At 37.1% G+C, this 12,852-nt stretch overlaps 1 pseudogene; it reads right to left on the minus strand.

Annotated features, from left to right (window-relative positions):
- Positions 1-5,784: 5,784 nt before the first annotated feature.
- On the minus strand, positions 5,785-7,803 carry LOC134204777 (uncharacterized; annotated as a pseudogene).
- Between the last annotated feature and the right edge of the window lie 5,049 nt (positions 7,804-12,852).

The raw sequence follows: 12,852 nt of genomic DNA on the forward strand, positions 1-12,852 counted from the left end.
TCAATATTTGAAACGAAAATAGCGTCATTTATGACTATCTCTCTCTTTGTTCCACAAAATACATTTTCATGATTATAATCGAAAAACTCGGATTTCTACCTAGCGGTAACATTACTTGAACGGAGAATATTGTTGACTACCGTTTCATAAAAAAATTTGGCACTTTTGACCATTGGCGTAACTACCTCCGATGCCTAGGGGGGGCTATAGCCTCTTTATATTTTTTCTCAAAATTGACCCTCTTTTTGAAAATTCTCGAACATTTTAACATCTCATCAAGTTATCAGCGGTAATGTGACAAATGCAGTCCAACCACCTAAGGCAATTGCGGATCCATCACACTCATTCATATTATTCTCTTTTCTCAAGCACGTGCACGTGTGCACGTGTGAGCAACAACTCACAGTCTATGTTTAATTGCGCTCGACAAGCGTCAGGCAGTGGATATATTTGCTTACTTCATAAATATTCTATCTATCTCAAATGAAAAAAAAAAATAGTGCAACTTTCCATGGATTCCGCCGAGAATCTTCCAAGAATTCTGATGAGAATCCTTTAGAGATCCTGACTGGAATGTTCCAGGGACTCCAACGGAAATCTCTAGATATTTCGACGAGAATACCGATGGGAGCCTCCAGGGATCATGAAGGAATCCACCAGAGATTTCGGAGGGAATGTTTCAGGAATTCCAACGGAAAAATTTCAAGGATTCCGACGAGAATGTAGCAGGGATCCTTCACCCTCCAGGAATTTCGACGGAAATATTTCAGGAATTTGAAGGGGAATATTCCAGGGATTTCGTCGAAAACCCTCCAGGAATTCCAATATGATGGTTCCAGGTATTTCATGACCAATGTTCCAGGAATGAAGACGCATATCGTCGAAGGATTCCGAAGCAATCCGTCGAAGGACTTCGAAGCAAATCGTAGAGCGACTTCGAATTAATCCTTCAGTTATTTCGAAAAGAATCCTCCAGCAATCCCGAAGGTAATCCCCCAAGGATGTTGAAGCAAATCGTTGAGGGATTCCGATGCAAATCATCAAAGTATTTCGAAGCAAATCATCGAATGGTTCCAAAAAAATTTCTTTTATGGACTCTGAACAAAATCTATGAGAAATTCTGAAGCAAACCGTCGATGTATTCCGAAACGAAACGTCGAATGATTCTGATGCAATAATTCGTGGGATTCCGAAGCTAATCGTTAGCCGGATTCCTTATCGTCTAGAGATCCCAACGCAGATCATTTGCAAAACGTCGAGAGACTCCGAATTAAATCTTCAAAGGATTACGACGCAAATCGCCGAAGGATTCTGATTTGTCAAGGAATTCCTAAACCAATCTGGAAACGAATCTAGAGATATTCCGGAGCAAATCAACGAGAGATTCTAAAGCAAATCCTCCATGGATTTTAAAGGGTATTTTCACAGATTCCCAAGCTTAACAATACTGGAAAGAATTCAGTAAAATTCTTCTGGATTACGATTGGAATACTTCGATGAATCCGAAAGAATTATTTAGAGATTGAAGTGAGAATTCCTCTTGGATTGTGATGAGAATCCTACTCGGATGCTGATGGGAATCTTTCTCAGAATTCAGAAACAAGCTAATTTTGTCCACTCATTTCATTAAGTATGATAGGTGAATATGAGAGATAACTCTTTAGTCTTCAAACTTTTCGGTAATTCATTATGCTATATGTTGAAAACTGATATCACTACTAACTAACTTATCAAATCCTAGGGGCTAATTTTTTTCTAGGGAGGGCTAAGCCCCCCCTTATTTACGCCAATGCTTTTGACTGACACATCAAATGATCATCTTCACCTCAATGATCATCTTCCCCCCAGTTGAGGTACATTATGTTTTTCAAATCTATAACTGAACAAATTAGCCACGACTTAAATTACCACTGACTGAACTATTTAACGACTTGCAAAATTTACCACGGACTGAACTATTTAACGACTAAACTAATTTACCACTGACTGCCTATTTAACCACTGACTGAGTATTTAACACTGACTTGCAAAATTTACCACGGCCTGAGCTATGTCCCGACTGGAATGTCATATCAAAATTATATCAACTTATGTTGTTATGTTATGCTAAATTTTTATAACAAAATTTGATAGAAACATGGTGCAGGATGTTGTTAAAATATCTAAATTTCTATCAAAAATTGCACTACTGGAAACAAAAAACTATCAAATTTTGTTACAATTTTATCATAAAAATAACAAATTTTGATAAAAATTTCTAACAGAATCAGATACAAAATATATTGTTCATGTGCAGTTGGAATTTTTACAGGTCGTGATAGGTCTCAGATTGTGATCAACAATCAGAGAAAATTTTGTTTTTATATGTACAAGAATATTTTTCGAGAACATGAAACTAGCAACATTGCAATAAAGGCAACCTTTTCAAATTATATCAGCATTGTTATATCTATGGCTAAAGGACTTTGATACATCTATTTTCTACTGTTGGGCGATTCGGTGTTAAAATTTTTTTTTAATCATATTATGATAAAATCCTGTTAAAACATTTGAAAGATAATGCTACTTAGAACAAAATTGTATCAAAATAAGTTATAAATATCACAATATGTTAAAATTGTGTTCAGTTTTTGTTATGCTCTTCTAGTCGGGTAACGACTGACAAAATTTACCACTGACTGAGCCCCTACGACCCTCTGAAGGCTCCTTAAATAACTTTTTAAAATTAAATAATGTTTTATTGCATCAGCATACAAAAAGAATTGCACTTTTTGTATGCTGTTGCCGACCACTGTAACCACCGCAGCAAACAATATGCCTTGGTCGAAACACTACACCATCACCGGGTCATCGTGCGCGGTGCCGATTTGTTCTATGCCCTGCAACAGCGGAGACAGAATAATTAGGGTAAGATGGTATAATGCGCCCCACCTGGCCAAAACGCCCCCCTTTGATTTCTAGACAACTATACCTACCTAAGGGTAAAAATCAGTTGGAACCTATGAATATTTGTAAAACCATCATACTATGTGAATGTGGAAGTATTTTTCTATTACACAATGAAAATAATAGCAAAATACAAAAAGTTACAGTTTTGTTGTAACTTTTCATGTTTCGACTCTAGCATACTGTCAGGAAAACTTGCACTGGAACACTCAGTTGGGCAACAAAATAACTTTTCTCAGTTGTTAATATGATATAAAATTGCTTCCATCTTAAAAAATATAACGATTTTCGAAAACATGTTTCACTGGCCAAAACGCCCCAGTGTAGGCAGGATGGTATGCCCTTACCAACTGTACACAAGCGCAGCGAGCCTGCAGCAGTTGCTTCCAATTTGTATGGACAATATGGAAATGAAATTCACAGCTGCTTAAATGGACTTATGTTGGTTTTTTAATGCCAAGCACATAAGGATTTGTAACCTTTTTGTTATGGCATAGATAAAATATTAATGAAGGGCTATGAAACGAGTTTGATTACGGTGGGGCGTATTGCCCAGGCACTTTTTGAAATCCAGTTTTTCACGACTTTTGAAAAAAGCTTTATTGCATATTCTCAGTAATATTTTTATATGACTACTCACAGGCAATGCATTTGCGACTTGTTGAACTACCAAATAACACAAAGTTTGCATAAATTACGTTGAAAAGTAAAAAGTTTTCATAGGAATTGTCTTAGGGGGGGCATATTATACCGTCTTACCCTAAATTGAAGCGAATAAAAATCCCGACTCATGGGGTTTTCGTATGGTTGCCCCCAAGGCAACTATACTGCACTCCCAGCACAAATGCAACGCTTGTTTCGGAACAAGTAGCATTATTCATGTAAAAACGGACATAATTTACATTGAGAAAATTATGAGACATTGCAGAAGAATGAATAAGGAGGAAGAAAGCTCATTTAGCCCTCACTTTTCAATTTTAACTACCAACTGCTCATTTTTCACTTCTTACTTCTCACTTCTTCTAAATACGTACTTCTCACTTCTGACTTTCTTCTTCTCACTTTTCACTTCTCGCTTCGAGTTTCATTTCTCACTTTTCACTTCTCACATCTCACAGCTCACTACTCACTTCTCAATTCTCAATTCCCACTTCTAACTTCATACTTCATACTTCAGCCCCCAGAAGAAGGCTGCCAAACACGGCCGAAGCGTCGGGCAGTTTAACAATTTTGAGACTGTAAAGCCGAATCCCATCACAAAAATGATAACTTGGCTTAGAAACCTCGTACTTAATAACTATGGATGTGCTAAATGGACACAAAGCAGCGAGGCGCAATGTCCCAATGTGGGATGTAATGTCAATGAGGTGAAGGAGGAGGTAGCGGAGGAGGATGTGGTATATTTGGTAACAACGATCTTTAATAAAGAATTTAAAAAAATGGTAACAACGACGAATCAGTTTAGAATTAAAAACTCGGATTTTTATGCGTTGACTAATCTGTCTGTTTTTTTTTTTTCAAATATTTCTTAATCTTCTTGTTACGTGCACCTATGTCAATTATGATTCACATCTCACGATTTGGTTTCGTTGACGATCCCGCCCGCAAAGTCGTTAAACTTACTTTGCTATAACGGGTCGGCCAGTAGCGTTTCTTCTTACTTCTTCTTATTGGCATTACATCTCCACACTGGGACAGAGCCGCGCAGCTTAGTGTTCATTAAGCACTTCTACAGTTATTAACTGCGAGGTTTCTAAGCCAGGTTACCATTTTTGCATTCGTATATCATGAGGCTAACACGATGATACTTTTATGCCCAGGGAAGTCGAGACAATTTCCAATCCGAAAATTGCCTAGACCGGCACCGGGAATCGAACCCAGCCACCCTCAGCATGGCCTTGCTTTGTAGCCGCGCGTCTTACCGCACGGCTAAGGAGGGCCCCACAAGCGTTTCCAGTAGCCAGTAGCGTTTCCGGTTTAGAATTGGGCGGCTTATGCGCCACACCTGGATGGAGACCGCCCAACAAGTTTTCGTTGCCCGACTTGAGACCTCCTTAGGGGAAGGGTCACTTTTCTTAGAAGCTTACTGGCCAATCCGAATACGTCCGTCGTACTTCCCGTTTCCGAGCGGACACCTCTAATTCCGAAAGATTTCCCAGATAAATTCTTCCGATATCCGACCTGGAACCAAAGTCATTCAGGCGGGGGTTTTCCTCATCGGACCAACCCAAAAAGCTACCCGTTCCACCCCGTCCAAGACTAGAAAGCGATCAAAAGTCAGAATCGGGCTGTCCGACTAGAAGGACCTAACTAGATTATATCATCCTATGATATTATGTTATGTTTATTTTATATAACATAGGTTGATATAAACTAGGTGCAGGATGTTGTTTAAAAAACTAAATTTATAACAAAACGGTATATGAAATTCATCAAAAAAGTATCACATTTTGTTGTAATCATATCAAAATTATATCAAGTTAAGTAAAAAATTTTGATATGAAACATCTAATCTATAACACCATTTTATATAAAAAAATATCTAATTTCTAACATCACAAGTTACATATCATAATATGATTTTAATGAAAATTATAACAAAATGAGTTACAATAAGGGAGCATCCATAAATTACGTAACGCTCAAAGGGGGGAGGGGGGGTTGTCCGAAGTGTGACAATCCATACAAAAATTTTCAATGATTCATACAAAAAGTGTGACATAGGGGGGAGGGGGGGTTGAAAATGGCCAATTTTTGCGTTACGTAATTAATGGATCTTCCCTAAACGGAATTCCGAAATTTGTCTACTTTTATTCTCCTGGAAATAAAAGAAACACATTTTCTATCATATTGTGAATGTTTATTTCGTCAGACCGGAATGTTTACATGTCTCAAGACGGTAAAAAACGAATGTTAACGAACCACTACTTATGAGTAGGTAACAATAGGTAATAATACCACTGGTAAGCAGTTATAATTAAAACTGAAAATTTCTTTGAAATTCAAAATCAAAGCTAAAAAGCAAAAGCAAAGCATTATTTTTTGCCATAATAAATAATAACACGTCCCATTAGCTCACGACATTCCTTAACTTTGATTCCTGCGATAGCTGCCGAATCACCTTGATAGCGACGATGCTCAACGAAGCGTGCTGAAAAGGAAAAACTAATTAAACTTCACGGCCTGGTTGAGTAATTCAAAATTTTACCTTCAATATACTTCACTTTGTCTGGATCCAGCCGAACTTTCTCAACAGATTCCTCCTTTGCGACCATTGGGATTGTTCGATGTGCGACCGGTGAGACTCACGTTTTTTAGACCTTCAGGGAAAAGTTCCAACATCAGTAACTTAACAAAGATGTAGTCCCTGGTTCCCGCAGTTTCCGAGAACTTTTTTAGTTTTTCCTTTCCCGGAAACTCTTCTACCTCTGTGAAGGTTTCATCATGAGGCTTTCCCAGTATTTTTGCGTTCAGAGCATCCGTTAGTGTCAAACACCGGGCTGTGTTCTGCTGATTTTGCGAAACCAACAAATTGTTCTGTTGAATAAGTTTGTCGATCTTCGGCTGCTGCCCGCAAACACAAATTACACCTATATCAGAAAGAAGAAAAAAGCACGATGAAGTGTTGTCGCCATTTTTTTTTTATTTTTCGTCTCGTCATAAATAGTAATTACTCCAGAAGCCACAAGTTATGCAATGCTGATGAAAGAGCTGAGCAGAATGGGTATGTTTTCACAGTTTTTCCATGGAAAAACTGTCAAAACGCACGCAAACGTATCATTTCTGCTCAGCTCTGAAGGCTATGCCCTTAGCGTTCGAACAAATTATTTGAATCTTTCTCACAAACTGTTAGGTAGGAGAGATGGAAGGGATTCTCAAATTGTAAAATTTGGCATTATATATGCTATGAACAGACACTGACATATACTTACCCGCACCAGAATTGGAATCGACTAGTGGTGATCGAGGCTGACTTAATGTATTTGCTGAGATGACGCGCGTATACGTTTTTATAATGGCAGGGGGTCCTTTAACAACGACCAACTCATTCCCTTCTGCATCCGAACCGGCATTTGACACCATAGAACGATTTTGTTTTCCGCAGAGCAATCTGTATCAGATCCAGATTCGTCATTCTCCAGTTCGGCCGCGATTTACTTCCAAGTCAGCACTATCGCTTTCTGCTTCCGATAGCCAGTCTCGAATAAGGTTCGTTTTAATGTCCTCCAACGATCCATTGGTTTCCAAATCAATTAATGGAGCTCGGATTGCACTTCGTTTTGCAGGCACAGTTTTTTTTTCCAGACAGTACCTCGTTGTCTTGTTGATGGCTATTGTTTTGTACCGGCCAGGCCGAATCGGATAGACTGCAACTTGATTTTGCCACTGGTCGTTTCGAAGATTGATGAGGAAGAACTGATGTGAGAGTTGTCTGTTTTTCGAGCGTGTTCTCCCGGATTGCACACTGTTTTACAGGATGTTCTCTTGGTGTTGCAGATTTCTTGACGTTTTCCTTGATATCGACCAGCTTTAGAATTAAATTTCCAGGGGGTCGTTCGGAGCATCGCTGCTGTGGGATTGGTAAGTTCACAGGTATTTTCTTCGGAGATCCGATCACGGTGTCTTTCACCTATGCGAAAAAAAAATGAGGTTAGGTTAATTCCATTTCTGAATTTATTTTCATTTAACCTGAGCAGGATCAAGCAAAAAATCAAGATTTCTTGATTTTGCTTCATTCCGCACAATCCGATTAGCCTTTTTCGGTGCAATCTGTTTTGCGGCCGATAACGCAGACCTCTTGGATGATTTTTTCATTGCACAAAAAAGAATTTCAACGGCTTTTCGATCGACAAGTGAACAACAATGACGAACGTGACAGTTGATAATGGAGACTGACAACATCTATGATGCAGGGAGACCATATCTTTAATTTTTACTGTATAATAATTTAATCTTACGTTATTTTGAATTTTAAATTTTATATTTTATATTTTAAATGGTAAATGGTAAATTGTATTTACAATTTACAATTCAATTTACAATTTACAATATGCAATTTACAATTTACAATCTACTATTTACAATTTACAATTTACAATTAACAATTAATAATTAACAATTTACAATTTACAATCTACAATTTACAATTTACAATATACAATTTACAATTTACAATTTACAATTTACAATTTACAATTCATAATTTACAATTCACAGCTCACAATTTACAATTTACATTTTACAATTTGCAATTTACCATTTACAATTTACAATTCACAGTTCACAATTTACAATTTACAATTCACAGTTCACAATTTACAATTTACAATTTACATTTTACAATTCACAGTTCACAATTTACAATTTACATTTTACAATTTACAATTTACATTTTACAATTCACAGTTCACAATTTACATTTTACAATTTACAATTTACCATTTACAATCTAAAATATAAAATATAAAATTTAAAAACATTAAAATTTATTATTTGTTGGTATATTACACGCTATGATACACGGGAAAAAATCCGGAGCCAAAAAGTGCCAAAATGAGTCATGATTTCAAGAAAAATGTGTGTTTTTATGTTATGAAAATACACCATAAAAAAAGGTCATGAAATCATGACTTATTTTGCCATAACGCAAGCTTGGCGTTACGTTTTCGATATTTTATGACGAAATCTGGCAAAATGAGTCATGATATCATGAGTATGGACTCCGGGACCATGAACTGAAGTCATGAAAACAGAATCATACTTCATGAATCTGGAATCTACCATTTATGGTTCAGATGTTTTTAACGAAAAGTGTAAATTTGGGTCATGATATCGAGACGCATGCACACTGAAACTATGAACTAAGGTCATGATCTTAGATACATATTTCATGCATCTGGCATCTGTCATTTATGATTCCAGGGTGTCAGTTCAAATCTCAGAATATAAATCATGAGTTGAAATCATGCATAACTGACTAGCTGACAGCTAAAACAGCTATGAGGGAACAGAGAAGTACAGAAATTATTTTCAAGCAAATCTGATTCAAAATGCATTTTGTAATCCATTACCACTCAATCTATTTCAACAAATTCCTCCAAACACTTCTGCTTCTTATTGTACATTTTCCATGATTTAGTTTAGGCAGAACCAGAAATTATTTACAAATATCCGAACTATATATCTATTTGAGCCTGCGTAATCATGAAAATTATAGTTATTATGAATTTAAAACTACTGTGAAATTGATTTTGTGTTTTATTTTCATGCTCCAGATAGTTTATGCATTTGGCTTGTGTTGATTAAATTAAGATAATTGATGCCAGTTTGTTCAAAACAGTAATGGATCCAAACCACAGAGCTGAGAATAACACCCATAGAATGTACATCGGCATCAACCGAATCAATCGTCAATCATCAATTTGTTTCGCAGAAATTTCGATCTCCATATTTCTTTGCCCGCTTCCGGAAGAAATTAGATCGCATTCAGCGATCTATGGCAAAGAAGATCAGTGTATATATATAAACTTCCCTAACAACGTAATCGCTAGAAGATTTTACGGATCGGGGATTGGCAACATGACAACTTCATGCCAGGTAAGCATGAAAAAAATGATAAGACAAACCAAAAATCGCACTTCTTCGATGTAGCGGAAGTCGTGATAGGACTTGAACGGTCGATTTAATGTAAAACGCTTCCACTAGTTCTGGCTTATTAGGCGGATATCAGCTCATTTTTACAATGCTTAAGGCAAACAAATAAAACCAAAATATTTTGATAATCACATTAACAACGGAACAATTTCAACTCCGAATCGAGAATATCTTTGTGATGCAAAATTGTCAATCTGTTAATCGAACGTTTAATCTGTATGGGAGAAAATGGGTGAAACACCTGTGCGAATTTCAGCACACAAACGGCACTCTGAATCACGAAAACTTAGCACGTGAAATTAACATGATTGTAAATTTTCTTCTTTTTTCAATATATAAATATTAAAACTTAAAATTCATTCAAACTTATCTGGATCGGTATACTTAGCAGTAAATATTTAAAATAAAGCAGGAACGAGCACGAGTAAGCTTCCTGGGTACAGTTCAGCGTCGCCGTGTCATAGTTGGATTTCGGAACAGCATATATCAATCGGAATTCTTGCGGCGTACCCCGCTACAATTGGTCCGCAGCTACCAGATTGGATCCGTGAATAGAATAGTCAGAATTGCGGACAGCAGCACCTCGATGCAAGCACGAGCAGGATCAATTCTGTAAACATTCTCTGAATTTGTCGGTTTAGTTCGATACAGAACCAATGGATGAACAACGGGAGAATGACCGTGAAGCGCAGGTATAACCAATCGTAGTGGCGTAGGTCTGAGTCAGGTCAGGGCGGGCACATGTACTGCTTGTCCACTCGGAAGCCTCGCATACAAGCACCGCATTCGCCATAGGATGAGTTTTCCAGAAGAGTCCGACCATATGTAGTATAGTCCGGGGCACTCTTCCATTGTTATCTGCATACACATAAACCGATAAAAATCGCGGATCCAAAATTATTTATATTTTCTTATAACTATTGAACTATTTAATTATTTTTAAAAAAAATGACGCAAACACGACCCGAAAACATCTGCAAGGGACGCCTTGACAGAAATGTAATGAGAAAAAATTGACACGTTTGCGTAACGCTGATATTTTTGACGTATTTTCATGACTCTAAGTCATGTTTTCATGACTCTTGGTCATGATTCCATGACTCATAGTCATGTTTCCAAGACTCAGTGTCATTTTTCATGACTCAGCTGCATGATTTCATGACTCAGAGTCATGAAAACATGACTCAATATAATATTTTATTTTTGAAAATGCGGCTTGCTTTTTGATAACGCTTCTGGCGAGTATGAACTAAATTCAAGAAAAAATGCAATTTTTCATCATGCTATACGTCGTTTGGGTCATGATATCATGAATTGTAGTCATGATATCATGACCCAACCAGTTTTATGAAATCATGACTTTTTATTCATGAATTCGGTTGCGGATTTTTACCCGTGATACCAACGTTCATTGCACCCACCAAGCAATAAAATCGCGTCGCGTGTGTTTGGGAGAACCTTGAATTTTAATTTATTTTCAAAAGTTAATTTGTTGAAATGTTAAAAAAAACTGGTTAAGTGTCTGAAATGGCAACACTGACATACGTATCCATTCCTCGAATTCTTTTTGAAATCAGCGTAAGTCAAGTGAGTCTTTTCATTTTCTGTTTCATCAACAAGCTAGAAGTTAACCGCCAGAATATATAAGGAATATATAATGTTGGAAAGCTATTATCTATCTGTTATCTGTTAGGGCCCGGCCACAATGGTGAGCGTTGCGGTGCGTTTTGACAGTTAACCCATGTATTTTCTGGCAAAACGCGCCGCTGCGCTCACCATTGCATTGTGGCCGGGCCCTTAGCATGCGCGTCAGCGGCAATGCACAATGAACCATAAATCAATTCACTTTTGGGCTTGCTCCACTCAAAATCACACAAATGCTACCTTCCTTTCAGTGTAAAATTGTAAACCAAACGTGGGTTTCATGAACTCAAGTTTGTTATTTTTCCCTGGAATATGTTGGAAGAACTCAAATTTGGCTTCTTTTATGTGAAATCTCAAGTTGGGCCGATGCATCTCTCTTTGATTTAAATATTGTTCATGAGAGAAAGCGAGAAAACTACAGTATCCCCGTTCATCCGGCTCTCGCTAATCCGACGACTCGTTAGTCCGGATCTCGCTAATTCGGAATTTTCTGGATTAAAAAGTATCAACCCTCATTTGAATGCATTATGCTCTCAGTTTCCAAACTTGTGCTGTGCCTTTGTTTTGGTACATTTGTGTGGATATAACAGTCGGATTAGCGAGAGAAATCTTTTTGTATCAGCCCCCCGCTGTAATATAGTGTAATTCAATTTGAGCTAAAAAGTCAAGAGCTTAGTGTTTTTATTATACATATGAATATGTTATGTATTCCAAATTTATTTTTTACGCGTTATTTCTATGTCCTAATAAATAATCAGCTTCGAATGTTAAAGTCTAAAGAGTCTTCAAAAAAAATTCGTCTTTTTTAAATATTATTAGAGTTTACTTTTCACAACAACAGAGCAAATTGTAAATTGTGCATAATCTGCGACTATAAACATATCAGTGTAACTAGACCTAATTAACAGTTAACTGAACACAAATTTTAAGTATAAACCCCTTGTGAGATGTCCTCTAAAATGGGTGAAAAACGGAGACCTAATCATTACTGGTTGATGGATCCTTGGTACAACCAAAAATACGTTAAAAAGGTATGTGATTGCCCACTGCGAATGAAACTTGTATTATATTACAGTGAACTCTCCCTAACTCGATATTCTGTAACTCGATATTTTCTCTTACTCGATGAAATTCAAAGTCCCTTGAATCTAGCATACTGCGTTCCCTCCGTAAGTCGATATCTCTCTTACTCGATATTCTCTAAGTAGAAGTAATTTTCCAATGTATTTTTACCACGCTAACTCGATGTTGTCGAAACAGTTACATGCACGATATAATAAGAAGTTAGAATTGAAAAGTGATAAGCGAAGAAGTGAGAATGAGAAGTGGGAAGTGAGATATAAGAAGTTAGAGGTGAGAAATGAGAAGTGAGATGTGAAAAGTAAGGAATGAGGAGTGAGAAGTGCGAAGTAAGAAGTGATTAGTTGCGATTGAAAAATGAAAAGTGAGAAGTTTGAAGTGAGAAACTCGGAGTGAGGAGAGAAAAGTGAGAAGTGAAAAGTACCCGACCAGTATACAGTAACATATTTATATCGCCCAGCAGAAAACGAGGTGGTAATCGCTGTGGTGATCGATATGCGTCTGAAGATGGTCGAGGTAAAGCAGTAG

This window comes from Armigeres subalbatus, unplaced genomic scaffold (genome assembly GCF_024139115.2).
Source record: "Armigeres subalbatus isolate Guangzhou_Male unplaced genomic scaffold, GZ_Asu_2 Contig89, whole genome shotgun sequence".
Lineage (NCBI taxonomy): Eukaryota > Metazoa > Arthropoda > Insecta > Diptera > Culicidae > Armigeres > Armigeres subalbatus.